This window comes from Gopherus evgoodei, chromosome 14, assembly GCF_007399415.2.
Source record: "Gopherus evgoodei ecotype Sinaloan lineage chromosome 14, rGopEvg1_v1.p, whole genome shotgun sequence".
NCBI lineage: Eukaryota > Metazoa > Chordata > Testudines > Testudinidae > Gopherus > Gopherus evgoodei.
The window spans coordinates 18,321,098-18,330,894 of NC_044335.1; positions in this window are offsets into that span (position 1 = coordinate 18,321,098).

Consider the following 9,797-nt stretch of genomic DNA (forward strand, 5'->3'; position numbering starts at 1 on the left):
GTATCAGTGTGTGTGGAGGGTTGAGCGGGGTCACCCTAAATGGACTCCTCTCTGTTTAGAACTAAAGAAACAAAGCATTACTGCTCATTTGATCCTAGCTCTTCTGAATAAGCAGGCTCGGGATCTGGATTTTAGAGTTGGTGAGATCCATCCTGTAGCCTTTCAGCAGGTATAACTCCCACTGAAGTCAGTGGCAGTTCTGCATGTGAAAAGACTGTGAGATCCAGATTAACTACTTCATGGGTCCAATTTTAAGGTAAGTCTCAACCTAGCCTTTCATTCTGTAGGCAAATTTCCACACTTGCAATTTAGCATTCACAACAAAGTACAGACACAATAGGTAACACTTGGATAACTTTTGCTTTGTGCCTGTAAACAAACCATTCAATGTCCAATTAGCCAATATCACTGCATGTACAAAATTGTGAGTGCAAGTATTTATGGGCACAGAGTTGCAACCACAATATTAGAGGCCACTTCTGAAAATCTAGGCCTGGATAGTAGCAGCATTATCCATTTCCATATGATTAATCTGCAGACACAAATACTGAGATTCTCACAAGAATTCATAGATTTGGTCAAGGACACATCTGAATTAAGCTTTATGTGTAAAAATGTCATAGTTCCCCTTTGCCCCTCTTTCTCTAGGTGAAACTAAAAAATTGTTTCCTCAACAAGAGTGTATTTTGTCTGCAAAATATTATTTTAAAAAAGTATGCCTACAGAAAACAGTATTTTTCTCCTGCATCTGTTGGCAAAAAGATGATATCACAACAGGACATTGACATATGCCCTTCCTCCTCCTCCTCCTCCAGAAATGCAAAAAGTCCCCAAAGATAAGAGGACCCAATTCCAGTGGGGGCAGAACATTTTAAAAATGACCAGTACAGTTATGTTTCTGGTTAGTAGGAAATATTCCTCTCTTGTGTCAAATGCTTAAGAGAGTCATGAACTAGTGACCTGATCATAGAATGGGGAGATTCAAAGTTCCAAGTTCTAGTCCTGCTGCGACACTGACACCTTCTCTGGATTTTGGGAAGTCCTGTAACCAATCGGTTGCAGTTCCCCATCAGTGTAAAGGCACAGTCATAATAATGCTCGCTTGTCTACCTCTCCGGGGGATTGTGAGGATTTATTAAGTCATGTTTGTAAAATGTCTTGAAGGTATAAAACACTAACTATCACAGTTTCGCTGTACGGAATGCATTATTTGAAATATACCTGCTTCCAAGATAACTATGGTAAATACTTAGGCAACGTCTGGCACAGTAAATCATACTAAATGGTATCTGAGGCAATCAGTGGGCTTCTAGACATCTGGCCATTATTCACTGATAAAAGACAATATCAGCCAATCAAAACCAGCTTACTCACAAAAGTGGAGGTTGTAGTTTTGTAAATGAGGTACTTTGACTTATCCAAATACCCCCAGTACTACCCTTCTCTAAACTAAATATCGGTGTAGCACCTAACCATATGAATGAGACTGTCATTCTGTCACACATCAGATACATCAGTCAGATCTACAGTAGTAGTACAATCTAAGAGTCGCTGTAGTAGAGCAAGGTCATCTGAGCCATATTTCCTGCTTTTGGTAAAATTGGTTTGGCTTTTCCCAGCCTCAGGATGCCATTATCCTATGATCAAATGCTGTCCCATTGATACACTTTTATAAAATAACACAGAACTGTTCATTGCTTAAGTAGGGTTGCCCTGAACATGTTTAACCCACCCTGCCCCCAAAAGTCAGTCTGTTTCCTTCAAACTGTAATTGCATGTAAATTAATCATTTGGACCATCACTATCACTGCATCACTACAGTCCAAACTAGCACTGCTTTCCTGCTTAATCTGAAGATGAAAACAGGAGCAAGCACTAGTGTATGGGCCCCAGGTTTGGGAGCCATGAATTCTTGAGTTCTAAATCCAGCTCTGACTGGATTTACTGCCATTCCCTGTCTGTAAAATGGGAATAATAGTACTACCTACCTCCGGTGAGGCTTCGTTAGCTATTGTTTGTGAACAGCTTTGAAGCTTGAAAGTGCTATAGGAGGCATTTTGTTCCCCACTCAGCTGAGAGATACTGAACTTGGTATGAGGGAGACAAACAACAATCAATTACAAAAAACTGCACTTATTTCCCATAACTAGATAGCTGGCAGCAGAAGGCTTATGAAAAGTCGACCGAAGTATATTTTACATGTATCTTATCTGTTTTATTGTGTCACTCACTTCTCACTGCAGGAATCAGTGTTATTGGATATTGCAGTGCCTCCCAATCTGAGAAACCAATGTATTTACTACATCTTTCTTCGCTAGGAAAAGAAACCACTTCATTATATAGGGCCAGCTTCCTCAGTCTTGCTCATCTGGAATAGTACCCTACACCCTGGTTTCAAGAATATCAGAATCCAGCCTACAGCAATTGGAAGTTAGATGAATAATCACTTTAAAACACTGTCTTGGAGAGAGGGCATTAATTTTAGATTCAGGGTATCTATTTTGAGGCCTGAGACTCCCTTCAATCAAGGTTGAGACCTGTGTAAATTTACTTATTTATGATCCTTTTTGATTCACACCAGTGTAAGTGAGAGGTGAATTAGAAAGTGTATTAGAGGAGAATTAGAACCTGTACATTTGCTATCTGGATGCAAAGCAAGGGCATCCCAATGTAACAGAAAAAAAAACGACCATGATCTATGCCATTTAGCTGGGTCACTTGTAGGGGTGCTGGAACCTGTAATGTCAACAGGCTGCATTTGTGAACAGAAAGTGAAGGACCTGATTCTCTATTGTGCCACACCAACTTTATGCTAGGGTACTGCCACTGCTGATTTAAGAGGGTGATGGAATCTGCTCCATATTATACAGAGTAGGTGTGGCCTTTGGGTTCTGGAAAATTAAAGAGTGGCCCTGACTGGGCTAAATTTGAGAGTCCCATCACGTTGTATTGAAGATCATCTATTCAGACCTCAAGTACCACTGCTGTGCTATTGCTGCATTTCAAGATCATTTTATACCTAAGACCAATTGCCTTCCCTGGGTGCAAGGCTGAATGATACAAGATGTATAATATGTTTTTGCATGCAACAGAACTTCTCATGTTTTAGGGAAAAGTTCCAGAAATTATATTTTTATAGAAATTTACAGAATTCACATTTTCAAATGTTTTGTTAAAATGTACATATTTTAAGTTAAGGTTTTTTGGGGGGCAGAAGAGAGGGTGTAATTTGTACCAGTAGTGCTATATTTTCCTTACTGTTTTTTCGTTTTGAATTGAGCACCTGTCTCCTGCATTAGGATAAAAGTTTGAATATACTTTGCAGATGTTCAACTGAATGCATGGCCATGATGTCTAATCCATATGGCCATTTGGGGGATTGTTAATACTATATAGACAGTAAACTATATTTAAACTCCACATCAGAATCATTCCCAAGAGGTCAGAATGATGGATCCTGCACTATCCAACGGGATTCAGATTGTTTCTCTAAGGTTTAAGGGGACAGGGAAATGGGAATGGTGGGAACACTTACACTAAGTTAATAAAACCACTGGGACCGGACCCTGATGTTCTTGCTCAAGCAGAACACCCTTGGGCTTCCAGGGTAGTTTTCCTTCAGGAGGCCTAAGGAACTACTTATCATTTGGTGCTAATGTCCCTGCTGGTTTATGGGTACAAGCAGAGAATCTGCTTTCCCTCTACTTTGCCAGGCCCATTAGAGCCTCTTTTACTACTGAAAAAATTGTTGTGGGGATGGAAAATCCAAGGAAACCCATACAGAGCCTCCAAACACAAGAACTTAGAAAGAAGATGGAGGAAGAGTCCCTGCAACTGAAGCCAAGCTTGATGCATTAAAAAACAAGCAAAGCTCCCTTAGCGCACTCACTGCTCTTTCTGTCTTGTGTGTATTGCACATATATTATGCTTTCTGTTTTATTTAAGATTAAGAGATTCCTTTCCCCTGCATACAAAGTGCATCCTCTCCACAGTGCACAGCTGAAGGACTGAAGAACCAGATTACACTTTTACACACACACACACACACACACACACACACACACACACACACACACACACACACCAACAAAAGTGTGGGGATGACAGAATTACTGCCGTTCAAGCCTGAATTAACATCTACAACTTCCTTTGGTTCCTTTAACCCTGGAACTCTGGTAGGTGCTAGACACACACTCAAACTAGCCTACATGCTTTAATTTAACCATTTATCCTTCAGTTCATCCCAAATCCCCAAAGAAATGACAGCACTTATCACTTCCCAAGGCATCGCCTGATATACTGCAGTCTAATGGTTAGAGCAGTGGAAGTACAGACTGACTGGGGTCCCTATAGTTTACTCCCATCTGTCACTGATTTTATGCATCACTTAACCTCTCTGTGCTTCATTTTAGACATCTGTAAAATGGGAAATGTAATATTTCCCTATCTCCCGGGTGGCTTGGGAAGCTTACTTACAGCACTTTGAGATCATCCAGTGAAAGCCTACAGTGTTAATTATTAGCAGCCTACACTTGAACATCTGAAAAAACTTCTGCAGGCTCCCAGTAAGGGGAAGCAGACTGAGATGGAATCAGCCCTTGTAATAATCATCTCCTATATGCCTCTGGCCAGGAGCTAATAGTTCGGTTCCCTGATATTCATAGGAGCAGGAAGAAATGTTGCCCAAAGGGAAGGACAGGTCTAAAGAAGGATGCTTGGTAATGATGGGCAATAAAACACAGTTCTGTTCCATTACTGCATGACAGAGTAGGGCAGGAATCTAGCTTTACTCAAATCAAGCCTGCCAAGTGGTTTAGGTCTAAAATTGTAATTGCTTGCAAATCATGAGATTTTAATGTTGGTATGATTTTACCATTCCCCACTTCATTTGCAGTGAACTTAAAAATGTGCAAATAAATGTCAATCATTATGCTGCTAAGTCATGGGCTCCGTAAAAAACAATGCTTGGGCTCCTTCTGCTGAAGCACCTGAACAAAGGACCCATTTTAGCCTACTAAAAAGTGTTCTAAGGGGTTGTTCCAGTAAAGGTATCACACAACAGAGTACAACAAGGCTGCATCTGCCTGGCTGTAGCTGCCACTAAAATTCCATAGGTAGCATTCATGAATAATGAACTAGTCTGCAGACAGTATTGTTTGCTGTGGTATATGAATAGAACTTAACCTAACAGAGGGTGATGAAGATAACACACACCTCCTCTTCCATGCTAACATACTAGATGGAGTTGTGCAATTGTTTCATCCTACATTACAAACTACACTACATTAAAAAGTAGCCTCAAATAATAGGGCAGGACTGTCTAGAAAGAAGGAAAAAGGAAGAGCGGATGAAAAACAAGGGCTAACAGGAGTTGGGCATTTGGGCTAAGCAACAGAAAATTCAGTCAGCAAGTTTTCCTTCTCAGGGCTTTGTTCTCAAGGATTTATAATAGGTAGGTAACAAGGAGGACACAAAAATAGGCTAATACAATTCTGAACCACAAACAACGCTCCCCTACCCTTAGTCCTCTAGCACCTAGACAGGGAACCCTGCCTTAATAGAAGCATTTCCCAGTTGCTGCCTCAGCAGTTGTTTTTATAGAGTTCCCTGCCTTTCCTGATTGGGCCCCTTCTCCCCAGCCCTGCTTCATTACTTCTGATCACCTGAGTAGAGAGCTAACAATTGAGCAGAGAGTAACTCCTTGCTTGCTGGAAATCAGGTAAGGGCCTGCAGCTTTTCACAGGATTCTCCAAAAGAGACAAACTTTATTGAGCTAGTTCTACACCTTAGGCCTTCCAAAGCAAAGGGCTAATATGACAATGGTATTTCTAAATAGAGAGTAGAATCAGAAGGGAAGACTGAGGTCCTCAAAGGTATTTAGGAGCCTAACTCCCATTGATTTCAACAGGAATTTAGGTACCTAAAACCAATGAAGCTCTGGGATGAGGAGTTTATACCAATAGTGCGCACAATTTCAACTGGAATAAATAAATGTGATGTAGATTAATATCCTGTCTTCTCAGAGCAGCAACAGGAAACTAGCAACTGTTTCCATTGTATGTTGGTAATAGTCAGACTCTTACAAAATGCTGGAATTCTCACAAGTCTGCCACCATTACAAGAAATTTGGAAACAGCAACACATAGCAATGTTATTTCTTCCCCCCTAGTTGGAAAATTAGCAAAAGAACTTAAATTCCTCTGCATGTTTGTTTCAGCTTGCCTTAGATGCAACAAGGCAGAAAAAAAGAGTTCTGTGTAGTAAGTGTATTAGTGTGTACACACACACACACACACACACACACCCTCTGTCTCTCTGTGTATGCTACAAACCAGTGTTTAATGGCTTCATCTCAGTCCCCAGAGAGACGTATATTCCTTCCTGATGATTCTCACATTTCTTTCAGGATCCCTTGGGTGGCTTCCAATCCCCTTCTCAGGGACAGCTCTTCCAGCATGTCAGTTACTAGGCTATTTATTCCAGGAGACTTCCCCTTGTTTGATTATATTCTATTGTATCATCTTTGATGTCTGTGTCTGAAATATCAATGGCACTTACATCACCCTGACTAAATGTACCTTTTGGCAGCTCTTTTGCGCTCTCTCGTTGCATTCCAGACCTCCCTTTTTCTTGTGCATCAGCTGTGTGGCCTGGTGCACCATCTATGCATTTCTCATTGGCCCTTTCCATTAGCTCTCTCTTCTGTTTATTATGTTTATAATGTTATCAGTGATTTCTAATTATTTAGGCCCAGATGTTCCTCTGTTCTGTACAGTGTGAAGAGGACCAAACCCACTGAAATTGGCCAGCATGCAGAGAAAGTCAATGACATCATAGCATCTTGCTTTGAGGCCCGGTGTGCTGAATTTGCACATGAGAAACTCCACAATAAATGCATGATTGAGGTGTGCCATGAAGAAGCAGGGGACAGCCATGCTAGGATGATTATTCTCTGCTCCAAAATGCAGAAGGAAAAACCAAATCTAGTTCAGAGCAACATAGATCCCTCCTCACAGGGAGCAGTGGGCCAGACAGGAGCCATGCTGCTGCGGCTGCTACAGCTCCCAGATCTTGGGTTGATCAGGTTTTGGACGCTGCACTTCCTGCCCACTCCTCAGTCCCACTTTGACTACAGCAGAGGGCCAAGCTGGCACATGGTCAGCCCAGCTTCAGAAGCATGCAAAGGCCACCTTCTTCCCTGCACTCCTACCCCTCAGCAGTGCGATGCTCTTTTTTGCCATAGCCAAGAAGAGGGTCTTAACTTTCAGTTTCTTTTCCCTTTCTGAGTTGCCCTTGTGCTCCCTCAAATACTGGCAATCCCCCTGAGTCAGTTAATTCTCTTTTCTTATGACTAAACTAAATGGTTGTCTGTTTTGTGCAGGTCGCTCTTTTAACACTGGCCATTCAGTTAACACATTGGGTTTTTTCTTTCTGAACTATCAGTTTCTAATTACTGTAGAGACCTGGCCAGGTTGCACTGATGTCTACACAGTCTCAATAAAATCATGTTATGTGGTGCCATCTCTTGTTACATTTATGCCCAGAATGGCTATGTGTGGCCAGTGTGACTGATGTAGTTGAATTATCAGTTTCTATTTTTTGTACATGTTCCTTGTCCCAGGGTTTGGTGAAGGACAGAGAGCACTTTGGGTCAATAGAAAACAGGTTTTATATGCAAAGCAAAATGGGAAAATGCAGCTTTTGCACTGGTTTTTTATAATTCAAATAATTCCTTTTGGAAGGTGCAGTTTCTCTAGTATCCACCATAAGATGCTTGACCCAGCTTGGTCCCTGCTTATCATGAGTTCTATGGGGACAGAAAGGGAGAGGAAAGGAGATGAAATTAACAAGTGGAAAAATTTAAATTCAATGTCAAGAAAAACTGGCTAGTGGTGAGATCTAATAACTTTAGTCTCTTAGTCTCCCAAGGGAAATGGTGGAAGTCCATATCACTTGGTACTTATAGCACTAGGTCAGGGGTCTCCAACTCAAACGACCACGAGGGCCACATGAGGACTAGTGCATTGACCCAAGGGTCGCATCATTGACACACCCCTCTCGCTGCCTCTGGCCCCGCCCACACTCCACCCCTTCCACTAGGCCCCGCCTCTTCCCACTCCTTCCCTGCCCCATTCCAACCCCTTCCCCGAAGTCCTCACCCCAACGCTGCCCCAGGGGGGTGCAGAAAGGGTGCAGGGTGTGGCAGGGACTCAGGGCAGGGAGTTGAGGTGCAGGAGGTGTGCAGGGTGTGGCAGGGGGCTCAGGGCAGGGAGTTGGTGTGTGGGGTGCAAGAGGGTGAGGGATGTAGCACAGAGTCAGGGTGCAGGATACAGCACGTGGCTCAGGGCAGGGAGTGCAGGAGGGGTGCGGGATGTGGCAGGGGGCTCAGGGCAGGGAGTTGAGGGGCAGGAGGTGTGCAGGGTGCGGCAGGGGGCTCAGGGCAGGGAGTTGAGGTGCAGGAGGTGTGCAGGGTGCGGCAGGGGGCTCAGGGCAGGGAGTTGGTGTGTGGGGTGCAAGAGGGTGAGGGGTGCAGCATGGGGTCAGGGTGCAAGGTGCAGAGGTGGCTCAGGGCAGAGACTGCAGGAAGGGTGCGGGATGTGGCAGGGGGCTCAGGGCATTGAGTTGGGTGCAGGGTGCGAGCTCCAGCCCGGCGCCACTTACCTAAAGCGACTCCGGGGTGGCAGTGGCGTGCACTGGGGCCAGGGCAGGCTCCTTGCCTGCCTGCCCTGACCCCCAGCCCCACGCCACTCCATTCCAGGAAGCAGCTGGAACTGTGTCCCTGCAGTCCCTGGGGGAGCGTTCTGTGCGTCTGCTGCTCTTGCAGCTCCTCCAGGTACCTCCCATGAACCTCCCTTTGGCCACGGTTCCCTGTTCCCGGCCAATGGGAGCTGCAGTGGGTGGTGCCTGGAAGGAGGCAATGCAGGAGCCCTCTGCCTCCTTCCCCTTTTCCCCCACCCTGGACCAAAGGGGCGTGCTGGCAGCTGCTTCAGAGAGCGGCGCGGGGCTCGCAGCACCACAGGGGGCAATCACGCGGGGCGAGGCGGGGCGGGGGGAGCTTGGTGGGCCACATGCAAGAGTGGCCCGCGGGCCGCGGGTTTGAGACCCCTGCACTGCACAAATACAGTTAGGGGTGATCTACTTTAACCTCGTTAGTTGAATTAGCTGCAGGAATCACTGGGAGAAATTTATGGTTTGTGTAATGCAGGAGATCAGACTAGATTGTCATATTTCGATTTTTATTTTTTTACAATTTGAGCTGATAATATTGATCATTTAAAAACTTTTTATTTATTTAAACTTTTACAGTTGTGTGAAAGTATGAAGAGGTGGTCAGACAGTAATTATTTATCACTGGCATTACAACACCTTTCATACATATTCAGATGAGACTCTGATAAAGTCTCAAGCAGCATTTTTCTTACTTTGCCTATCTGTAAATTTCTGGAAATATTTTTGTCAGTTTGGGTGTGTACAGTGAAATTGATGTTTACTGACAGTTACCAATAAAAACTGAATCCTCTCAGGCCTAACCAGCATGGTCCCTTCTGGCCTTAGATTCTACGTATCTCTTACTATTAATTATTATGACTTATTATTTGTAGCATCATAGTGCCTAGGAGCCACAGTCATGGAGCAGAATCCCACTGTGTTAGGTGCTGTACTATCACAGAAGAAAAAGATAGTCCCTGCCCCCAAGATCTTACAATCTAAGTATAAGACAAGAGACCACAGATGGAGACCAGCAGACAGGCAGGGGAACTCAAGGAAACAGTGAGACAATACTGGTCAGCATGATC